General features: G+C 47.2%; 1 non-coding gene across 1 annotated transcript; it reads left to right on the plus strand.

Annotated features, from left to right (window-relative positions):
- Positions 1-5,007: 5,007 nt before the first annotated feature.
- On the plus strand, positions 5,008-5,192 carry LOC146994553 (U2 spliceosomal RNA). Its single transcript, XR_015044311.1, has one exon. It is a non-coding gene; the product is annotated as a U2 spliceosomal RNA (small nuclear RNA).
- Positions 5,193-12,985: the final 7,793 nt, after the last annotated feature.

Consider the following 12,985-nt stretch of genomic DNA (forward strand, 5'->3'; position numbering starts at 1 on the left):
TTTAATTTTAACAATGGCTCAGCGATAGCCGCAAAATCTTTTATAAAGGACCTATAATATGAACAAAGTCCTAGAAAAGAAGAGAGCTTCTTTGCCGTGTTTGGAGTCGGATACTTTTGTACAGCGATTATTTTTGATTCATCTGTCTCGATCCCTTTTTGCGATATTTTGTAACCTAAATATTTTAATTCAGGGGCTGCAAATTTGCATTTTTCGACATTAACTTTTAGACCGGCCTCATTTAATAAAGAAAACACCTGTCTTAAATCCTGTACATGTTGGTCTAGATTATCACTAGTAATAATGATATCGTCTTAATAGATAAATGTGGACTTTCCGAGAACAGGTCTTAACACAATGTCCATGCATCGCTGAAATGTTGCTGGGGCGCCTGAAAGGCCAAACGGCATTCGCAAAAATGCATAAGTGCCAGACTTGGTTATAAAAGCAGTCTTAGGCACGTCCTCAGGCCTGATCCCTATTTGAAAATAACCAGTCGTTAAGTCTAAAGTCGTCATAAATTTGGTTGATTTTATGTTCCTTAAAATTTGTTCTATAATCGGTAACGGATATACCGGATATTTCGTTATGGAATTTAATTTACGGTAATCAATAGCGAATCTCCACCTTTTTGGATGCTCCAAAGGATAATCATTATTTTTCTTACATAAAACCACCGGACTAGCATAACTACTTGAGATAGGCGTTACGATCTTTTTACGTAGCATATCGGTAATATGCCATTCTATAATTTTTTCCTTATTCTTATCATACCGGTATGGTTTTTGACGAACCGGCAATGCATCTCCGGTGTCAATACTATGGTTAGTAACCTGGGTAAATCCTGGAATATCACTAAATAAGGAAGCAAATTCACTTACCACTTGTCGGATTCTATCTTGCTCGTCATTAGGCAGGTGGTCAAGATTTAACCTCGGCGGTTCAACCTTTTCTACACGCACTGGTTTCATCGTCAGCTTAAGAGACGCTTCATTAAAATCCAGTGTAGCTTGTGCGTCTGAAAGAAAGTCTATTCCTAGTATTAAGTGTGCTTGCAAATTCTTTACTATAAAAAACATCACCTTTACTTGTTCGTCCTTGATACGGATGTACAAAGGTACTTTACCTACGCACTTACATTGTTCTCCTTGCGCCGCTAATACTGTTGTATTATCCGCATTATATATGCGGTATTTGCGAAAATACTTTCTAAAAAAGACTTCTGCCACACAGGAACACTGCGCGCCGGTATCCAGGAGTGCGGTGGCCGGGATATTATTTACCAAGACTTCAATCTTCGGAAGAGTTAAATTTTTCACCATTACTGTATTTAACTTGTAGGAAGAGGGGTTTTCGTGGCCTTCGGATTTCCGCACCCTCTCGTCAGCAGAAATCCGTTTTAGTTTAAATTATTTTTCCTTTCGGTGCTTTCCTTCTTTCTCCACTGGCCTTGAGACTTTTTTCCTGGGTTGCTATTGAACTGTCGACGTTCGCCGGCTGTTTTTGAATGCTCGGGTTTCCTTGCCCACTGATTCGCTTTTTCTCCGTAGCCATGTGCTTGAGTTTGCTGTAGTCTTGGCGTACCAAATTGGTTTCGCTGTTGATATTGGCGTCTTCTTTCGACGTCCGCCGTTCTTCTACTTTCAAACTGGATTGCTAGCTCAAATAATTTTTCCAGTGTAGTCGGATTTCTCAATTCAATAAAGTCTTGCACTTGGGGTAGTAACCTCGGCAAAATCACTTGAATTATTTCAGGATCCGGACGGTTTCCATACAAGAGCTTGAAAACGTGAATTTTTCTTAAAATAAAGCTCGAGATGTTTTCCATTCTTTGTTGATATATACTGAAAAGTTCTGTTTCTAATTTCGCACGATCCCTTACAACAGGGAAGGCTTTTAGTAGGGCAGTCTTGAAATTTTCGTAGGTATAGGTGGGACTTCCTGCTTGACCCAAGAGACTTCTGCCGATACATTTGAACCAGTTAAGCGCTTGGCCCCTCAAAGCGCTGGTAGCTAAGGTAACTTTTTGAAACTCGTGCACGGGGTAGAGCCTGAAGTGGTCATCCAATTTTTCCAAAAAACTGGTTACCTGTGAGTTTCCATTAAACGTTGCTTCTGGTTTCATCGAAGCGCGCATGGTCTGGACAATATACCCAAATCCTTCCAGGGCGGCAGCTGGCATTTCTGGATTCTGAGCTGTTTCTGCAGGCAGCACAGGTTCTTCTTGAAACTCGGCCATGGTTATTCTTCGTCGGGCGCCACTATCAGGTTCATGTTTCTTCTAACCTTCTTCGGAAACATACAATGACCTGACTAGAACAGAGAGCTTACTAAAGCTATGTTCACTAATTGTAGTAAGTAGACAGGATACAGACGAAGGGTATACAAAACCCTTTATTTTTTCTTTATATACAATGACTTCCGTACTTCGGAATACAATGACCCTCCACTCGGGGTCTAACTTAAAAGATATCAAAATAAAACTAAACTCTAATTTAACTTTAGAATAAGATTGGCCTTATAATAACAGAAAGCGTATGTAGCACAGAGACTGTGAACACTACAATACGTTTAATTTATCAAGAGGATTAAAACCTCTGGCCTGGAAGGCAAAGTAGCAACTGCGTAACTTCTAAGGTAAGCGGCCTGCTTCGAACTCACGGCTTCCTCTCTTCTGCTTGGCAAAAAGGCCACACTTAAATACTTGGCGTTCGCCAGACAACTTTGCATAAACTCCTTCACGCTTATAATTCTGGCCGGAAGTAGAAAATAAGAAGTGATAGTAAAGATTTAAAATAAAATAAACGTTAGTAAAACTTAAGATCCTTACAATGTGACAACGAAATTCTCCACCCCTCACAGAAAGGATTCATGCCGCACGATGGGGTTCTTGAGCACAACTTCATCGTCCAGCAGCAGTTCCAGCTTGCCCGTAGGACGAAGTCAGAGCTCTGTCTGGCCTCTCTCGACATTGCCAACGCCTTCGGCTCGATCCCGCACTCTGCGATCTTCACTGCACTACTCACGTCTGGTGTCGGGGAGGACTTCGTCTCCTTAATCCAAGACCTCTACAGGAATTCCTCTACCTGCTTCCTCTCTTCCGACGGTGTTTCTGGCCCTGTTGACATCAATGCCGGTGTTCGTCAGGGGTGTCCCTTGAGCGGCCTCCTGTTTAACCTGGCCATTGATCCTGTTCTCCGCTCTGTTGGCTCTTCTCCTTCCTCGCCTTCCCGATGACGTCCTCCTGCTCGCTCCTTCTCCCAACGTTCTTCAGGATGACCTGGATCGCATTTCTGACGTCTTCTCTCGTCTTGGTCTTCAGCTTAATCCCGGTAAATGCCACACATTTCACCTTGATGCTTCTCGCCCTGCTAGAGTGCGTCCGACCGTCTTCTACCTGGATGGCATCCCTATCCAAGCCCTGGGTGATGGTGATCACTTCCGTTTCCTCGGGAAACCCGTGGGCTTCCACCTTCCACCTCTCCGTGCGCAGCTATTTCCTGATCCTGGCTAAGAAGATTATGGACTCGAAGCTCGCTCCGTGGCAACGCCTGGATGCACTGAAGACTTTCTTTTTTCCCTCTCTCCTCTTCTTCATGAGGACTTCGCAGCACGCTAAGGGAGACTGGAAGAAGATTGACGATTTTCTGCGTCCTGCCCTCAAGAAGACCCTGAATCTTCCTCCCGAGGCATCTAACAATTATCTTTATGGCCTTTCCGGCAAAGGTGTCCTTGGCATTCCACTCGCTGCGGAGGATTCAAACATCGCTGGCGTCGACTCTGCCTTCAAGCTGCTCTGCGCTAGTTCGTGCTTCAGCCTGGGACGATCTGACCTCCTTCGTCCGTGCACGCATCGGATTCGCTCCTTCTCCTGAGTTAGTGGCACAGTTCCTGTCTGCATCCGACGAGGCTCCCTTTGCCGCCTCTTGCAATTCCATCTCCTCTACGTGGTCTGCCGCAAGGTCCGCATCTCGGCGCCTCAAGATTGTTTGGACTATCGATGCTGGTGGGTCTCCCTCTATTTCCTGTGGTCCTAACACCATCTTCCCGAGCCAGAAGCACACCATCTTCCGGGCTTTCCGGACCCTAAGAAGGGCTACCCGTATTAGTGACCTGTCCCTCCTCCCGAACCAGGGTAAGGCCATGGAATGTGTTGCCGTCTCGCGCTCGAGCTCGCACTTCTTCAGAGATGGGTCCTTCACGCGCTTCGCGGACTGGAGATTTGTTCACCGTGCCAGGCTGAACCTGGTACCTCTCAATGCCTGCAAGCCCTGGGACCGTTCGCGCCGTGGATGTCGCCGTTGCAATTTCAGTGAAGAAACGCTCCCACACGTCCTCAACCACTGTATGCGTTATTCTTCCAGCTTCCAACGACGTCACAATGCTGTGGTTGGACGGCTGAAGAAGGCCGCGAGTGGGCGCTGGGATGTGCTCTTCTGCAACCAAGTCTTCCCTGGTACTTCTCTCCGCCCCGAACTGGTTCTTCGCAAAGGCTCCTCCGCTCTGGTAATCGACGTTACCATCCCGTTCGAGAATAGGCTTGCTGCTTTTTCTTCCGCCAGAGAGGAAATTATTTCCAAGTACCGTCCGGTTGCTGAGCTGCTCAGGAAAGACTACACGGATGTTCAGATCCATCCCATCATCATTGGTTCTCTCGGCTCTTGGGACGACAAGAACGATAGAGTGCTACGCAGGCTGTGCAGCAAGAAATACGGAAACCTTTTGAAGAAACTCGCAGTTAGCGAAACTATTAAATTTTCTAGGGACATGTATGTTGAGCACCTCACTGGGGTAAAACAGTCCTAATTAGACACTGTTGGACTCAGTGACAGCTTGTCAAGATGCGATCATGGGACAACACTTGTATAAAGGACTTTCACAGTTATGCAAATTTTGTAAATATTGTAAATATGTACATATCTCTCACAACAAATACATATGAAACCTAAAATCGCACTGTGTGCGTTGTTGGTATAGCATGCCATGGTCTTACCAACACTATGTAAAATCGCAAGAAACATTTGTAAATAAAAATTTTTCTGTTCTTATCAGCTTAATATCTGATACGACGTCGACATGACGTCAAGATATTAAACTAATTTTTGCAGATAGGCTTGTGGTTAGGAATTTATTCCGCCCTCGCCACGGGTTGGCCTGCTATGGCACTACTTGCAGGATACGGCCCACAATATATCCAAAAAGCAGAAACTTCACTCCCCCACTGCATCCTCAGGAAAACGTCCTTTTAAAATGGCCCCTTCAAATTTCAGAAAACCGAAGGTCTGGCAACATCATACCTTTGTACGATTGTGCGGCGACCTGCCTTTTTTTTTAACTTAATATTGCCCGGGCCCCTCGTTCTTTTCCTCGGAATGGGAACATTCTGGAGCCTCGGGTTTAACCCTCGTTCTTTTCAATGTCAAGTTCTGGTTTCTGTAAATACGAAGTTTTATTCGTATTTACAGAAATCCCATAAAATCCACATTTTGATCCCGTACTCAGAAAACTGACTCATTCTGTCTGACTGATTGAAGGAAGATCGGCCTCGAAATATCACTCAAATTTCATTTGCAGTAACATTTTTGTCTCATTTCATGTAAGTTTGAGAGAATTCCTATTTACATTTGCGAGATCTTTCCCATTACAGCACGCGTATACACATTGCTTCTTTCAACACACGAGCCTTTTTATTGTAAATAACTCTCGAAAGCGTGTAAAATGTTTGTAGGCACACTGCAGCAACAAAGATTTTTCTGTCTGTTTCCTAATGTTTTGTTTTGATTCTCTGTATGATTTCTAAACGCCAGCTAATTGTAATGGTCTACAATTATTGTTACGGTTTGTTGTATTTATGTTTTTATTCATTCATTCATTCATTCATTTATTTTGTTGGCACATTAATATTAACAAACGGGAAAATGCCAATAGATGCCTGCACTATGCAGGAAGTATGTAATGCAGTTTTGGCTGATTAATTTTACTGTATCAATATTTGTTTAATCACAAAAAATAATTTCTTCCCCAGCATGGGCATTCGATACCTCCAGGAATATTTATTTATTTATTTTTGGTTTTGCTATTTTTATTGCCTTTCAAATTACATGTGTTTTATATTCACGTGCAGTGAAGAATGAGATTTTTCGGAGGAGCAAGCTACTCCAGAGATATGAACACTTTCATAAATATTTCAATGTCCTCTTTTCCCATCTGAAAAAAAATTGAGAAAATACGAGAATATTATGTTGCATGATGCATAAGCTTATAAAAGCTGGAGGAAAACACCGGAATTCAGTTGTTTACTTACTGCTGTTATTGACTGTAGCGATTTCGCGTTGAGATCGGATTAACTTTCTCCACTTTGAATTTTGTTCCGGCCAACGTTTCCGTAAAACGTCCAATATAACTACTGTAAGTTAATGAGATATTGTAGAAATATCTGTGAGGATATTTCAGCATTGTGGTTCATTTGCTGTAGTAAGTAAGAATAAAATTTGCAATTGAATCTTAAATGAAATGAACTTTTGACGTCCTTTGCTTTTAAAAAGTAGCCCCGCCCAAGGAGGAGGGGACTGACGCCTCCAGAACGGGAACATTAGAAAGGACCGCAAAATGATCCACTTGACTAGACAGAAATTGTTCATCCTTGTACACCTCTTTTTTTGTAACACAGGAGGAGGATGACATAACGACATATTATAAAAAGCCCCCAAGCAGCACTCGCTAACCTGAGTCTTCTGCACCCCCTTCTCCCGTGCACGAATGCTCAGGACTTTTGAAATATGAAAAATTGAAAGTGAATTCATCACGACACAGAATTCGGCATCGCTTCTCGACCTTTTGGCTAAGATCAAAGTATAGTAGATCAAGTGTAGTAATCTGTTCTTATCAGCTTAATCTGACGTCTTATTTTGTTCTTTTTTCAGATTTTCAGACACCATGCTGATGGAATAGTTTACTCGTCTGGTGGACGGAGCTGAAAGCGGAGTCGAGGTGGATCCTACGTAAGTTTTGCTTTCTTTCTCTCTCTCTCCCCTCCCATTGACGCTTGATGGTTCGAATACGTTCTTTACTTGCGTTCAATGGGGCCCTTTCACCTGTGAGCGTGCAGGTTGCCTGTGAGCGAGCAGGTTCTTTCCCGTCTACACTGAATATACTGCTTGCAGTATATTTCGGTGCTGGGCGGGGCGTAACTCTTTCTTCTCCTTTCTTACTGCTTCGGCTGTTTTTCAGGCGTCCCTAGTGAGAAATGGTTTCTTTTCTATGTCTTCTCGCTTTTCATTTCAGAAATACTCCGTTTACGGTGTCTTTTCTGTTTTGATAAGCCCTGAAACTTCCTTTCCGCTGCCTCACTCGTCCGGGTGGGCGTGGCTTCGACTTTACTCTCTCCCTACTTTTCCTTCCTTCTTCTTTTGCTCTTTCCCTCGTTTTCCTTCTTCTTTTGCTCTTCCCTCCTTTTCTTTTCCTCGTTCTTATCTTCCTTTCTTGGGTCCACCAAAAGCTCCAATTGAAGCTCCCCCCGCTGCCTCACTTTGATCTTGCCAATTGGATAATTTCCTAGTTATTTGTGTTACTGTTTCTTTAGTTTTTTCAGCTATGTCTGATCCTGCGTCAGCGCACTAGATCATTTTGCCAGAGAGGCCGCCTCGCCTTCCTTCTCCGACTACTCCTGGTCTCCCTCCGATGCCATCTGTCCTTGGTGGACTGCCACAGAGTGCTGGATGCCCCGATGGATCGCTGGACACGACGCCACGCAGACCTCTGTGTGTCACCACACAAGATCACGTGCTGCTGCTGTACACTCCTGCTCGCACACTTCTCCGACCAAGTCTCCTGTTGCTGCTGACACGCTGGTTGCTCGATCTGCCACTTCTACTTCTCCTTCGGGTAGTCCAACAGTTCGTTTGCCGTCCTCTGCGATCTCTGCTGATGAAACTCCTAGTGCTTCCTCCTTTCCTGTTCCTGCTCCTGCAACTTCTGGCGACAAAGCGTCTCTCCTGTTTTCCGACGCTGCTGCTTCTAGGCGGGGGTCTCCTTCACGCCCGGATTCTGGTATTTCTCCTCCTGCTGCTGTGCCCGCGTCTCCTGGTGTCTCCACTTGCACTTCTCCGGTTGACTGTCCGACGTGTGGTAAGTCGTTCCTCAACAAGAGACAGCTACTCTTTCACCGCTTCCGCCGTCATCGCCTTGCTCCTCCTCCCTCCTCTCCTGGTGCTGCTGACTTCTCTTCCACTGGCCATCCGCAGCTCCCGTCTACTTCTCTTCAAGCCTCACTGCCTCCTTCCAATGCTCCATCTTCAGGCGCTCCTATTCCTTCTGCTACGTGCCGCGAGGGTACCACGCTCCATCTCGTCTTTCCTGTAAGCGATGTTTTCACGTGCACAGAGCCCAATTGCTGCCTCCTGTTCCGCTCCAACTCCTGGTCCTGCATGAAGAGATCCCTCACCAGACACCTTCTCCAGGAACATCTGACCCCCATTTCTTCATGCATGAAATGGTGCAGCCTTTGCAACTCCCGGCTTGCCAACAAGGTTTCTGTCCATGCCTGTTTCCGCACCTCGCCTCCCGTCATCGCCACTGGTGCCTCTTTCCGCTGGAAGTGTACAGTTTGTCCGTTCTCATGTCCTTCCCGGAAAGGGTTATTCAACCACTCCGAATTCCACCGGCGTGCTGAGAGGAACTCTTCTATTGACCACAACATTCATTTTCCTGCTCCTGTGCCTCAGCGACAGCGCCGTAGACAGCCGCACCTCCACCTTGTGCCTCTTCTTCACCCGCTGACGTGTCCTCCAGATCTCCGGCTACGTCCGCTCCAGCTGCTCCTGTGCCTTCTGTAGACGCTCCTTCTTCACCTGCTCCAGTCCCATCTCCTTGCTCTTCCGATTCGTCTCCTGCTGTATCGGCCTCCCACTCCCTGCCACCTTCTCCTCCCGACGTCTCCAGGGCTACTCCTGATGCTCCTCGTCCAGGGCTTCTTCATCCCTCTTCGGCCGCTCATCCTGCTCCTGTGTCGACTTCTGCCTCACCTGCTGCCTCCTCCTCCCGTGCTGTTGTTCCTCCTGATTGCCTCCTCTCTGCATCTCCTTCCTCCTCTTCTTCACCTGCTGATGACACACAGTCTTCTGCCGTCTTCCCCGCTTCCGAGTTCCAGCCTCGCCTCACTAGCCCAAATCCGATGAGTGAACACCTTGCGACACAGAGCAACTCGGCTGTGGAGTCAGCGCCAGCGATATCTCATGTAGACCCTACTCCACGACGCGGTCCTTCCGTGGAATCACCTACAAGATCGCATTCTGCATCACCCGTGTTCCCATCGGATGGCCCTGAACATCCTGAAGATCCCTTCGGACCCACTGATAACGCTGACGAAGAGATACAAGCCTCATCCCCACTAGATATCTTTAGAAATCAGCTCGCTGAGTTTTCGGCTGGTAACATCAACAGTGAATGGGACAGCTTTTGCCACCTCCTCGAGGACATCACAAGAGTAGCTTCAGAAGTGGTTCGCCTACCCCTCCTGCCGAATCTGCACCTACACGACCCCCTCCGCCCATTCTGCACGATCCGAGGGCGCTTCAAAAGCTTTACAGGCGTAACCGCAGAAGGGCTGTCCGAATGATCATAGAAGGCGAATCCCGACGCTGCACCATCAGCAGGGACGACATACAGGACTATTTTCTCTCCTCTCAGTCGACGCAGAGGATCGACCAGACACTGTATCCGGCCAAGGCACCGCCTCCGCCTGAGCTGGACCTCACCGCTTTTTCTCCAGCCGAAGTTGCGGCCAAGCTAAACGCCTGTGAAAACACCGCCCCGGGAGATGACCGACTTACTTACAACCACTGGAAGTCGGTTGACCCCGAGTGCCGCACGCTCGCCGCCATTTTCAATATATGCCTGATGGCGAAACGGGTCCCTGATGCATGGAAAAACTCAAGGACAATTCTCCTTTACAAAAAAGGCGACCCCGCCATTATCCAGAACTGGAGGCCGATTGCTCTAGGCCGCACCCTCGCAAAGTTGTTTTGTGGATGTTTGGCCAAAAGACTGACAGCATGGATTCTTCAAAATGACGGACCTTCCACGTCCCAGAAGGGCTTCCTGCCGCACGATGGGGTGTTTGAGAATAACTATGTCGTGCAGCAGAGACTCCAGTGCGCCCGCTCAACAAAGACCGAACTATGCCTGGCTTCCTTAGACCTCACCGACGCGTTTGGATCAGTGCCCCACGAGGCAATGTTCACCTCTCTGGCAAAAGCAGGCATTGGGACTGGCTTCATAGACATCATCAAAGCCCTATACGACCAAGCTGCTACGGCCTACATCACTGCTGAGGGAACCACCGACATCATCCCAATCGTCAAAGGAGTGCGCCAAGGCTGCCCACTAAGTGGGCTCTTATTCAACTTAGCTATTGACCCCATTGTACGGGCATTACAAGGACATGCTACTGAGCACCGCGTACTGGCATACGCAGATGACCTGCTCTTGCTCGCTCCATCGCCAGAAGAACTACAGGTGCAACTGGATGTCGCGTGCTCACTCTGCTCTAGAATTGGGCTCAGGTTCAACCCCAGAAAATGCTACACCATCCACATATCTGGCATCACCCCAATAGGCACTCGCCCCACTAATTTTAACATCGCTGGGCATAGCTTAAAGAAACTTGACAACGGGGAAGCTGAGGACTTCCTTGGGAAGCCAATTGGATTCCAACTCCCGCCCGACACCTCGGCTCTACAGGATTACATCAAGACATGCAGCGCCATCCTGGAATCCAACCTAGTGCCATGGCAGAGGATTGATGCTCTCAAATCCTTCATCTACCCCGCCATGGACTTTGACATGAGGACAGCGCGACTGCAAAAGTCTGCTTGGAAGAAAGTTGACGACTTCGTACGCCCTCGATTAAAAAAGACTCTCTACCTACCAACAAACGCAGCAAACGAGTACCTATACGGAGACTCCAAGTCCGCCTGCATTGGTTTTCCACTAGCTGCAGAGAGTTCCGACATTGCTCGTATCGACGGCGCATTCAAGCTTCTAACCTCTAGGGACCACATCGTACAGGAGCTTGCATGGAATGATCTGAAACGCCTCGTCGAAGCAAGGACCAGGCGCACTGCCTCATCTGCCATTCTTGCCTCCTTCCTATCCGGATCTGACGATGAAATCCCGAGGTCAACTTCCAATCCTATATCCTCGGTATGGTCCGCTGCAAGGAGTGCTTCCAGACGCCTTCATGTGATATGGAACTTCAGCGATGACCATCATGTCTCCATTACGCATAATGGAATCACGATATACCAAGGGAAAAGACATCTAATCTTTAAGACCCTCCGCCGCAATATCAGAGAGTCAAGGACCGCTAAACTTATCGCATACCCCAACCAAGGAAAGGCAATCGAGTGTGCCGCCGCCGCTAAAGCAAGTTCACACTTCATTCGCGAGGGTGCGTTCACTAGATTTGCGGATTGGCGGTTCATACACAGAGCACGACTCAACCTTGTGCCATTAAATGGAGCAGACCGGAGATTTAACAGTAACAAAGGATGCCGCCGCTGCAACCATGACTTGGAGACTCTTCCGCATGTCCTCTGCCACTGCATGCGGTATAGTCGCCTGTACCGGGACAGACACAATGCAGTGGTAGAGCGCATTAAGAAAGCCGCGGCTGGAAGATGGCAAATAATGTCGGAATACCGTATGATTGATGGTCAGCCCCTACGACCGGACCTGGTTCTTACAAACGGCGACGCCTGCATCATTATCGACGTGACTATCCCATTTGATAACCGCCGCGACGCCTCTGAATGGGCAAGAAGGGAGAAGGAGGAGAAATACCGCCCACTTGTAGACGCCCTCAAGAACCGTTTCAGCGATGTCCGAGTTGAGGCAATAGTGGTTGGGGCACTCGGTTCCTGGGACCCCAAGAACGACCGCGTGGTCAGAAGGCTCTGCTCAAGGAAATACGCCGCCCTCATGCGTAAGCTGGCCGTGAGTGACACCATCAGGTCCTCCCGAGATATATATGTCGAACACGTCACTGGCACCCGACAGAACACCGTCACCGGCTCACGACAGAACACCGTCGCCGGCACACGACATAACACCGCAAGAAGCAACACAGGAGGAGAAAGCAGGAACGACTTGTAAATTGGCAAGAATTCATACGTCGGACTGCACTGTTTAATTTTGTTTTATTTGTGGCACGACACACATTACTTGTGCTTTTATTACAGACTGCACAGGTTAATTGTCTACAGATTCTATTAATTGTCAATTGTAAATTTCCTCTACTGAATAGTGAATTGGACGAATCAAACTATGAATCAAAATAAATCGCACTGCGTGCGTTATTGGTGAGACCGCCACGCCTACACCAATATGATGTAAAGTGGCAGTTAACATTTTTCAATAAATATCTGTTCTTATCAGCTTAATCTGACGTCTTATTTTGTTCTTTTTTCAGATTTCCAGACACCATGCTGATGGAATAATTTACTCGTCTGGTGGACGGAGCGGAGTCGAGGTGGATCCTACGTAAGTATTGCTTTCTTTCTCTCTCTCTCTCTCTCTCTCTCCCCTCCCATTGACGCTTGATGGTTCGAATACGTTCTTTACTTGCGTTCAATGGGGCCCTTTCACCTGTGAGCGTGCAGGTTGCCTGTGAGCGAGCAGGTTCTTTCCCGTCTACACTGAATATACTGCTTGCAGTATATTTCGGTGCTGAGCGGGGCCTAACTTTTTCTTCTCCTTTCTTACTGCTTCGGCTGTTTTTCAGTCGTCTCTAGTGAGAAATGGTTTCTTTTCTATGTCTTCTCGCTTTTCATCTCAGAAATACTCCGTTTACGGTGTCTTTTCTGGTTTGATAAGCCCTGAAACTTCCTTTCCGCTGCCTCACTCGTCCGGGTCGGCGTGGCTTCGACTTTACTCTCTCCCTACTTTTCCTTCCTTCTTCTTTTGCTCTTTCCCTCGTTTTCCTTCT

The sequence above is a fragment of the Stegodyphus dumicola genome, chromosome 11 (genome assembly GCF_044657685.1).
Source record: "Stegodyphus dumicola isolate Sdum_Otavi_A_Nest chromosome 11, ASM4465768v1".
NCBI classification, from domain to species: Eukaryota; Metazoa; Arthropoda; class Arachnida; order Araneae; family Eresidae; genus Stegodyphus; species Stegodyphus dumicola.